This window comes from Chenopodium album, chromosome 6, assembly GCF_948465745.1.
Source record: "Chenopodium album chromosome 6, dcCheAlbu1.1, whole genome shotgun sequence".
In the NCBI taxonomy this organism is placed as follows: Eukaryota; Viridiplantae; Streptophyta; class Magnoliopsida; order Caryophyllales; family Amaranthaceae; genus Chenopodium; species Chenopodium album.
Genome location: NC_137839.1, coordinates 46327238 through 46338401, shown reverse-complemented (window position 1 = coordinate 46338401; position 11164 = coordinate 46327238).

Genomic DNA, 11164 nt, shown 5'->3' with positions numbered 1-11164 from the left:
CGGAAGAGATGCATATGAATGTAGTCTTGGCTCACATCATTGGTTTGCATCATCGTGCACAACTCAAGGAATTGGTGCAAATGTTCAATGGTGTCCTAACTTGCACATCCGGAAAATTGCTCTGATTGTACCATTCTAGTATATTGGGGATGGATTGAGAAGTTGGTTTCCGTGACGGGTAGCAAAATCCCTCTCGTGAGCTCATAATCTTTCGGATTTCCGAACTCACGAAATAAAACATCATCTTCTTGTCCTGCCATTGATCTGGTTTTCGAACTTGAAGAGTAAGAATCACTCTCACAATCAACTATAGCACCAAGACCTCTTCCCTCTTCTTGATAGAGCCTACGGACTTGTCTCAAAGTTCGGTCGATCTTGTGGTCAATTTGATGTGTAGGTGGTCCTTCAGACCTCCTAAGCATTCACCAAAGCTAAGAAAACAATTAGCAATGACAAGGATGATAAAACAAACAAAACAAAAAGAAAAGCAAGTAAAATGACTCTAACAAAAGCAAAAGTAGGCGCTAAACAAGCCGCTTCCCCGGGCAACGGCGCCAAAATTTGATCGAGGGTTAGATAGGTCGTTAAACTACAACCCTAATCAAATTAATCATTTATATTCCTAAACTACATTAATACAAGTAAAGGGGCATGTAAAGGGTCGAACCACTAAGGAAGCTCACTCATTCAACATCAATTTTAACTAATGCAAGAGTAAAAAGGGGAATGTTTTTGTTGGTTTTTGAATAAAGAGAACTATAACTACAAATAAGCAAAGAAAATGATGATTAAAATCAAGAGAGAACGACGCTAGGGATACGGGTGTGTCAAACATGATTAGAAAGAGGGGAACAATAATGGTTATCATGAAGAACATGCCAAAGAACATAAGATTCTACCTAAACAATTCATTCTCATGCAATAGTCTAGGAAAATCAATGAAAAAGGTCTATACTAATAAGGATAATTCTCATGTATCCTATTAGTTACAATCAAATCAAGAGAATAAAGAAGCACAATCCATAAAACTCCACTTTAATAACAAATTCTCATACAATCTTAATCTAGTTCAAATCACTTTCATGCATTTAAACTAGAAAACATCAAATAAAGTGCCACAATAACCTCAAGCTATCAAAAATCATGTCTTTCATAAATTTATGGCATGAGTTCAATCCAACCATCATCATTCATCCAATATCAACACATATTTTCCACCTCATTCCCCTAGCTAAGAAATTAGCCTAGAGAAGGGAGATTAAAAATAATATAAAAACTAGAAATAAACTCAAGAAACACAAAACAAAACATGATTAAGAATAATGAAATCAATACTAACTAGATGAACTAATAAGATTAATGAAAATAAGTAATTATAAAGCTAAAATAAAGGATTAGAGATTACTAAAGAGAGGATTACTGAAAGATGAAAACTTGAAGTGTTGCTTGATTGAAGATTAAACTTGACCAAATTAAATACAATAAAGAAAACTTGAGTAATAATCCACTTTCTCTCCCTAAATTAAGCTAAAATTAAAAAATTACAACTAAGTTAATATAATTTCCTCAAAACGTTCTAAAACGGGACCTATATAGTCCGTACACAGCTGGCTCAAGTCGGGAAAAGGTTCGACCAAACATAGGGTAGGTTCGGTCGAACATCAGGGTAGGTTCGGTAGAACATCAGGGTAGGTTCGGCCGAACCATGGGTAGGTTAAGTCGAACCTCCCTGCTCCCGGTTTGGTCGAACTTCTGGGGTTTGACCGCTTCTGTAAAATGCTGAAATTTGAAAAGTCCCTGCTTCTTAAGTGCGGTCGAACCTTGAGAAGGTTCGATCACACCTAAGGTTCAACCGAACCTTTAAGAGAGTTCGACGACGCCTCCTCTAGAACTTGCTTTCTTCAGCTCCAATTTGACTTAAGCCTTCTCCACTTTGAAGACCCCTATTCCTACAAAACAAAAGCATGGGAATCAAAGTAAAGTGTAGGAAAAATCTAAGAAAAAGGAAGATAAAAGAGAAGGTAACTAAGTGCAAGGAAAATGATGCAAACAAGCCGCAAATGTACGAAAATAGCCATTAAAATGAACCTTAATCGTGGCATAAATGCCACTCATCACTCTTAGCTGGGAACCTTTGGAGGGGAACTGAATCCTGCAAATCCTTTACATTTAGTCTCATACTTGCCCGAAGTAGGAGTGCTTGGAAGTTTCTACAAACTGTTCTGTACCCCAGTTATATCAATGCAGATAGGCGCTGGGTTCTCCTTTATCTTCAACAACCTTAAGCTCTTTCTTTTCTTCCTCCCCCTATTTAAGTCACCTATTTAACCTACTTTTCCTCTTCCTCTTCATTCTCATGAATATCCTGCATCACTCCCTCAACTATCTCTGATGCCTTCTCTTCTTTCCCCTCAGATGCAGCCCCTACTTCCTTTGGCCTTTTCTCCTTTTCCTCCTGCACAACTTCAATACATCCATCCACAACCTTCATCTTATGGTTTTCAAGGAAAATGGGTTGTATGTATTCGGTGTTTTTGAGGGGCAGGGGTTCCTTTTTGACAAAGGAAATGCCAAAGCTTTCAAACACAAAGGTAAGTAGGTTGCCATAACCAACCTTCCATCCTTTTGGAACACAGTGGGAAAGGTGTTGGATCATGATAGAGGGAAAATTGATTTGGATATTTTTGGCGAGGCAATAAATCAGGACAAAATCAAGTTTGTTAACACAGTCTTTCTTTTGAGAATGAGGGATTATGTCATTAAAAGCAAATTTCAGCAAGATTTTGTTAAGAGGGGTAAGGTCATTATGATTAATGTAGGATTCCTCAGGGTCACCACCAAGATACTCCACTATCTCATCAATATTAGCATCAGGAAGAGGGTTCCTTATCACATTATTCTTGAAATACAGGTCATAACCAGCATTAGGAACATCTAACAATTCAGCCAAATACATAGCATCAAACTCAATCGCCTTCCCATACACTATGCTATAAACAGTACCCTTTGAATAATTAAAATTCTTGCAAAAATCTTTCATAGCATCAACATACAAGCTTCAATTAAAGCATTCACTCATCAAATTAACCCAATTTTGAGACTCAAGCAAAATTAGCGATTCATACAACTTAATATATTTACACCAAGGTAGATTAATAGCCAAACCTGTTACAAAGTGATCGGCCAATTTCTCTTGCCTTTTCATTTCCGCAGGCTTGTCTCTGTAATTGACACCTAGTTCCGGAGAAATCTATTCTTTGTCTTGCATGTCATCAGACTTCCTTTTGCGAGAAGAGTGAGATTCGGTGGTCGATTAGACATTTGGTGGCTCAAGGACTTCGTTGATAGTGGTTTCTGGTAGGTTTTCCATGGTGATGTCCGGAATATGGTTTGTGTTCGCTTCGGTTTCAACTTGGGTTTTTGGGGAGGTAGACATTAGAGAGTAATTTTGATCTGTATGAGGAGAGATAAGGTAATTTTTGAGTGGTGTGAAAATTGGTGAGGCTGACATCCTTTTTATGGTGGAGGTGTCGTTTGGAGGGTGAAGTGATTAAGTTGATTTGACACTCATATTTATTGCTTAGGGAAACGCCAACCGTGTTTAGAATGTAGACAAATTTTTTTTAATAAAAATAGAGATGAATATTAGATGTATTCATCAGAATTTTGTGTTTAGATAAAAAGAAAATTTGGAATTTTGAAAGTCAGATAAACACAAGAATTTTTATCTTTTGAATATTAAATAAAGCACACTTGCAAATACAACTTGATACACCGAACAACTCAACAAGGCTCATGCACCCAATTTTGGACTTTCATATTATATGCCTTTCAAATTAACATGCCTTTAACAAATGTTACTTCTGCTCACAACCTGTCTTAACTATGTAGTTAAACATATAACACTTGTGCACAGTACAATGATTTAGCACGTCAATTTGAGTTTCATACCTGAGGGAACTTGATGCATTTCTCTTAGTTTAACTTAATCATCCCAAGTTCCATTCTCATCTTCTCATGCCTTTCTCTGTTCAAGGGTTTTGTTAAAATATCTGCAATTTGATTGTCAGTTTGGCAGAAATCTAATTTAATCAAACCCTTTTCAAAATTATCCTTAAGGAAATGATGCCTTATATGAATATGCTTGACTCTTGAATGATGGACTGGATCTTTAGATATGAAAATTGCACTAGTGTTATCACAATAGATAGTAATGCAATTAAATTTAATACCAAAGTCACGCAATTGTTGTTTGATCCAAAGGACTTGAGAGCAACAAGCAGCAGCTGCTACATACTCAACCTCTACAGTAGACAATGCAACAGTATTTTGTTTCTTGGATCCCCAAGAAACTAGACAAGAGCCAATGAATTGAACCATACCTGATGTGCTTTTCCTGTTGACAAAGTCATCAAAATAGTCAGCATCTGTAAATCCTCTAAGCATAAAGTCATCACTTCTAGGATAGAACAAACACAGGTCATCTTAACAGCCGTTAGATGTGATTCATTAGGATTAGACTGAAATCTAGCACACAATCCAACACTAAAGGAAATATCAGGCTTACTTGCTGTTAGATATAGCAATGAATCAATCATACCTCTGCAAGTGGTTTGATCCACACTTGTTCCTTGTGGATCCTCATCAAGTCTTGTTGATGTTCCCATAGGTGTGTGATTTTTGTTTGCATTCTCCATGTTGTACTTCTTCATAAGTTCCTTGACATACTTCTGTTGGTGAATCATGATTCCTTCTGTAGTTTTCTTTATTTGAAGTCAAAGGAAGAAATTCAATTCACCCATCATGCTCATTTCAATCTCACCCACCCATTAGCTTAGCAACGTACTTGCATAAACCATTATTTGTAGCACCAAAAATAATATCATCTACTTAGATTTGTACAACTAACAAATCAGTTCCTCGAGATTTAAGAAAAAGAGTTTTATCTACTTTTCCTCTTTTAAAATCATTTTCAGTAGGAACTTTGAAAGCCTTTCATACCAGGCTCTTGAAGCTTGTTTAAGCCCGTAGAGAGCTTTATCAAGCTTAAAAACATGATTTGGAAATTTAGGATTTTCGAAACCTGGAGGTTGTTCAACAAACACCTCCTCATTTAAGAAACCATTAAGAAAAGCACATTTCACATCCATTTGATAGAATTTGAAACCCATAAAAGAGGCAAAAGCTACTAGGGTTCTAATAGCTTCTAATCTAGCTAAAGGAGCAAATGTTTCATCAAAATCAATACCTTCCTGTTGGTTGTACCCCTTCACAACCAATCTGGCCTTGTTCCTTACTAAAGTGCCATGTTCATTAAGGTTGTTCCTGAACACCCATTTGAGCCCAATGACTTTCTTATCCTTATGCTTTGGCTCAAGGTGCCAGACTTTGTTCCTCTCAAACTCATTAAGTTCCACTTGCATGGCTACTATCCAGTCAGCATCTCCCAAGGCTTCTTGATGATTTCTTTGCTCTAGGATGGACAAAAATGCATGGAACACAAAGAAGTTCCTCATTTGCGATCTTGTTTGAGTTCCTTTTCCTATGTCACTGATAATGAGAATAGTTGGATGGGAACCTTGATACTTGAACAACCTAGGTTGAAATTTCCTTTGCTGGAACTCCAATTTGAGGAGCTTCTGGTTCTGCTCCTTCTACTTCTTCTTCTTCTTCTGCTAGTTCCTCATTCACCTGTTCATCTGGTTGAGGAACTTCTTCATTATCTTAATGATCCTCTTCTGGAGTAGGCTGCTTTTCTTTGGTTTGCTTCTAAGTCTCTTCTTCATCTCTGTCTCTTATCAATCCAATTTCAAAATCATTATCATCTTCTTGTTTTCTGCACACTCACAAACTTGTTAACTTCATCAAAGATTATGTGAATGCTTTACTCAACACACATTGAGCTTTTATTGTAAACTCTATTAGCTTTGCTATCAAAGGCATATCCAAGAAATATGGCCTCTTCACTTATTTCATCAAATTTCCCTAGGTTTTTCTTACCATTATTATGTACAAATCACTTACAACCAAAGGCTCTAATATGAGATATGTTTGGCTTTCATCCCTTGAATAGTTCATAGGGAGTCTTGTTGATGATAATTTTTATTGTTACCTTGTTAAGGATGTAACATGTTGTATCCACGGCTTCAGCCAAGAAGTTCCTTGGAAATCCACTTACAATCAACATCGTTCTAGCCACTTCCTCAAGGGTTCGATTCTTCCTTTCTGCAACTCCATTATGTTGGAGAGTCCTTGGAGCTGAGAAGTTATGATTCATGCCATTTTCCCTGCAAATTTCATCAAATCTTGATTTCTCAAATTCAGTTCCATGATCTGATCTGAGATGGACTATGGAGTGACCACTGATTTTCTTAGCAAAAGTAGCAAACTTGTTAAAAGTTTCATCTTTACCAGCAAGAAAATAACCCAAGTGAATCTGGAATAATCATCAACAATAATTAAAACATATTACTTTCCACTCTTGCTTTGAATTCTCATGGGACCACACAAATCCATATGGATTAATTCCAGACGCTTTGTTGTGCTTACCATCTTCTTCAATTTAAAAGATGAGAGAACATGCTTGCCTTTCACACATGCATCACAAACTTTGTTTTGTATAAACTTAATTATAGGAAGTCCCACAACCAAGTTCCTTGACCTCAGCTTGTCCAGTAATGAAAAGCTAGCATGTCCAAAACGTTTAAGCCCTAGCAGGGGATCATCTTCAACAACACTCAGACATGTAAGGTTGTTCCTTGAGATTAAGTTAAGGTCAACTATATAAGTATTCCCTCTTATTGTTCCTTCTAGAACAACCTTTCCTGACTTGTTGATAATATTGCAAGAGTCAGAAGTAAAACTTACAGAGTTTCCTTCATCATAAAACTGTGATATACTAAGAAAATTGTGCATTAAGCCCTCAACCAGGAACACATTATCAATGGAATAAGATTTTGATCTTCCAATTTTACCTTTTCCAGTGATCTCGCCCTTCTTATTATCGCTAAAGGTTACTGTTCCTCCAGGGTAGTCTTCTAGTGAGAGGAATTTTGATTTATAACATGTCATATGCTTTAAACAATCACTATATAGATACCACGAGTTGTTCCCCCTCACTAGGATCTGCATGAAAACTAAGCATTAGGTTCAGGAACCTATGTTTCCTTGGGTTCCTAAGACGTGGATGCAATATCAGTTTTCTTGACTCACACTTGTTTTACATTTCTTTTATCAACTTCTTCTTTTATTCTACTTTGACTATAGAGATGTCCAGACTTACCACAAAAAGTGCATACCTTCATGCTAGGAAACTCAACATATTTTGCTTACCTTTTCTCTTGGTCATGTAAACAAGACCTTCATTTCGTTTTCCTTGAGCTTCAGCTATCCACTTAGGTATGACTTTTGGGTCAATAATTCTATCCTTTCCAGCATTCAGTTCCGATTTGATCCTTTTGGGTTTTTAATGTAGAAAGCTCAATTTTCAAATTTTCAAAATCAACATTGAATTTAAGCAACTGATCGCTTGAGGAACTGCTAGAACTGATATCAAAATTCATGAGCTTATACTAAGTTAATTTAACATTCAGAAGAATACTTTCATTCTTGATTCTATCAGCTATCTCTGTTGTGTGTTTCCTTTGAGACTTGGCATAGGATGTTTCCAACCAAGCACCATGTTCTTTGCAAACCTTAAGAGCTTTTTCAAATTAGTTCAATTTCACACAATTATCTCTAAAGAATTCTTCTTCTTCTAGACATATATCTATTAGGACATCTTTAAAGAGAGTTTTAAGCTATTTAGGATCAAGAAATACATCTATCTAGAGTTCCTTAACGTAGGCTTTTTCATTATCTGATTTAGTCATCAGAAAAAGATTAGATGTATCCTCTTCTTCTTCATTGTCCGAGTCTCCTCAGGCTGCTATCATGGCCTTCCTCATGTTAGACTTTTTGTAGTTTGCTTTGCTGAATTTTTCTTTTCCTTGTTCCTTAGCCTTTCCTTTTCCTTTATCATTTTCCCACAGGGGACAGTCTTTGATAAAGTGATCTGGAGATCCACACTTGTGGCAGCTGTAATTAGGTATTGGATTAGAGGTCTTTTTCCCAAAGTTCCTTGAGGTACGGCCTTTCTTGAACATCTTCTTGAATATTAGCACAATTAGAGCAACCTCATCCTCGTCCACTTTAGAGTCTTCCTCCTCATCAGCCTTAAGAGCCAATCCTTTGTTCCTCATGGATTCGTTGTTGACCCCAAGGTGCAGCTCATGAGTCATGAGAGAGCCTGCTAGTTGTTTAATGTTGAACTTGGTAAAGTCCTTAGTTTCCTGAATGGCTGTCACCTTAGCTCTCCATCTCTCATCTTGCGGAAGAATTCTAAGAACCTTCCTAACCTGCTCATCTGTAGGAATATGTCTACCAAGAGAAACAAACTCATTTATGATGTTAGTAAAACGGGTTAGTATCTCTTGAATGGTTTCCTTAGCCTGCATATCAAATCTTTCATACTTAGACATAAGCAGATCAATTTTTGAACGTTTAACCTCATTGGTTCCTTCATGAGTAATCTGCAGCAAAACCTAGATTTCCTTAGCATTCTTGCACCCCATAACACGATTGTGTTCATGAGGTTGTAGACATCTACTTTTAGCCTCCTGTCCCGACATGAAGTGCAATGACGATAAATAAAGCCATCTTCGTGTTGGATCAAAGTGAAGAATACTTATAGATAACTGGTTAAGCCATAAAACACAAAAGACTAGCCCAAATTAAAGAAAAAGCCAAAACAAAGGTCAAATTAACTAAACCAGATCATAATTAGGCTTAAGCCTGATATGTCCAATTTATATAGCGTTTTACCCCCGTCCCATGGTCATAATTATTGGTGTTTTTGGCTCTTTAGAGCCACTTTTATTACTAATTTGTGTTTTCTAGTGTTTTTGTAGTTTTGCTTGAGTTTTGTAGGAAATTGCACACTTGGAGCGTTTTCCGGGTTTTTTCACGAAGCAACTAAGAGCATTAGGAGGACACGACCGTTGTTTAAGCCCAGGACCGGTTGATACCAGGGCATATGGATCGAGTATTCAAGACCCGAAGAGGAGATCCGGATTGGGCCGAAGAATCGAGCCCAATCGAAGTCCATGCCTCGAAGAAGAATCCGGGCCCGATCGGGCGGGCGCTCACAAAGAAGCAGCAAGGAAAAGGCACGCCCGATCGGTTGAGCGTAGGCTCGATTGGGCGCGGCACCCCAGGAAGGGCCTAGAAAAAAGGCGGGCCCGATCGGACGACCCTTCGCCCGATCGGGCGCGTGTTTTTTAGAGACCTGATTAGTTTTCGTTTAGGTTTTGTTTTAGGGAGGTTTAAGTACGATTTTTGTATGTAATTTTGATTGCCTTCTCTTTTAGATTTTCTCTCTCTACTTAGAATATTTTCTCTCTCTTAAACTCTCTCAACATTGTTCTTAATTCCATTCCTTGATCCAGATTTCTTTTGGTAACAATTTCTTCTCTTTTAATTCTAGTTATTTTATATAATTCTTTCATTATGTCTTGCTTTATTTATTTTATTAGTTAAGATTTAATTATGCTTGAGTAGTTTTATTTCTAGGGTTTATGGGGATCTAATAAATAATATGAAGGGGTAAATTTGTGATTGTTTATTATCAATGCTTGATTAATTTCCTATTGATTGATTTAATGCTATGCAATTAGGTTTGGCCAGATTTAATTGTATGAGTTTAGCAATATTAATTCGAGATTTGACAGATGAGAATTGATGTTTAGGCTTAGTTTTAATAGGCGGACTAATTTATAAATGGTTAAGTCGAGATTTGACAAATGAGATTTAATATCGGTAAATTAACTCTGTGATTATAATACGTAGTGAAAGCCCTTTATAATCTGATTAATTGATGCTTGATAATTGCTTATTATGATTTGCCCTGGAATATTGTTTATTAGTGAACCTATGCCCTATGTTTCCCTTCTTTGATTTATACCCTTTTTATTCCTTTCCTACTCTTACTTTTAGTATTTAATTACCTTTTCGCAACAAACTGTTACTTGATAATTTAGATTGCATTTAATTAATTAGGAGTAAATTGAATTGTTTCCCTGTGGTTCGACCCTTCTTCCCTATCTACATAGTTAGTGGATTTAGGTTTATTTTTTTATTAGGTGAATATGACTTGAGCCTGTCAAATTTTGGCACCGTTGCCGGGGAAACGATTTTATTTTTATTTTCTGATTATTTTTTGTAGTCTAGATTATCCCCTCTTGTCTCAGAGAATGTTAGTTCTTTGAGGCAAATCTCATATTTGTCTTTTAGTTCCTTGTTTATGCCCAGGTGTTCCAGATCAGGCTACATTCCATTCGATCCTGAGATCGAGCGCTCATTCCATAGGCAAAAGAAAATTTATAGACAAATTCTGGTGGGTTCTGAGGAAGAAAACAATCGAAGAGACCCTCTCTCTGATTCTATCGACGCGGAAATTCCTTCAGATTAAGAATCAAAGATGACGGCCCAAAAGTAACTCAGTGACTACTCGCAACCGAAGCTCATTAATTTCTAGCACCTTACTCCCACTCCGGCTCTAGATGGAGTTCAATTTGAGATCAAGCCCCAATATATCACTATGATAGAGAGGAAGCAATTCAGTGGAGCTAAGGGTGAAGATCGTAATCTTCACATTGCAGATTTTTGCCAGTATTGTAACACCATTAAACAAGTCGGGGTCACGTAGGACCAAATCAGGGAGATTCTTTTTCCATTTTCATTATGTGGCAAAGCTAAATTATGGTTTAATGGTTTGAATAGAACTGCACTTGGTATTACTGACTGGGAAACTCTTGCTTTAAATTTCTATAATAAATATTATCCTACAGAGAGAACATCGGTATTAAGGAGTGCTATTCAGAACATTGCTCAAGAGGCAGATGAAATGCTATATGAGGCTTATGAGAGGTTTAAGGATCTACAGAGAGAAAGCCCCCACCACAATCTAGCACAATGGCAATTGATCCAAGCTTTCTACAATGGACTTGGAAATTCTTCTAGATCAGTTCTAGATTCTGCAGCTAGTGGGAGATTCATAAATTTAAATGTGGACGATGTAGGGCAGGTTATCGAAGATATGGCAATACACAATTCCCAATACGGGAAT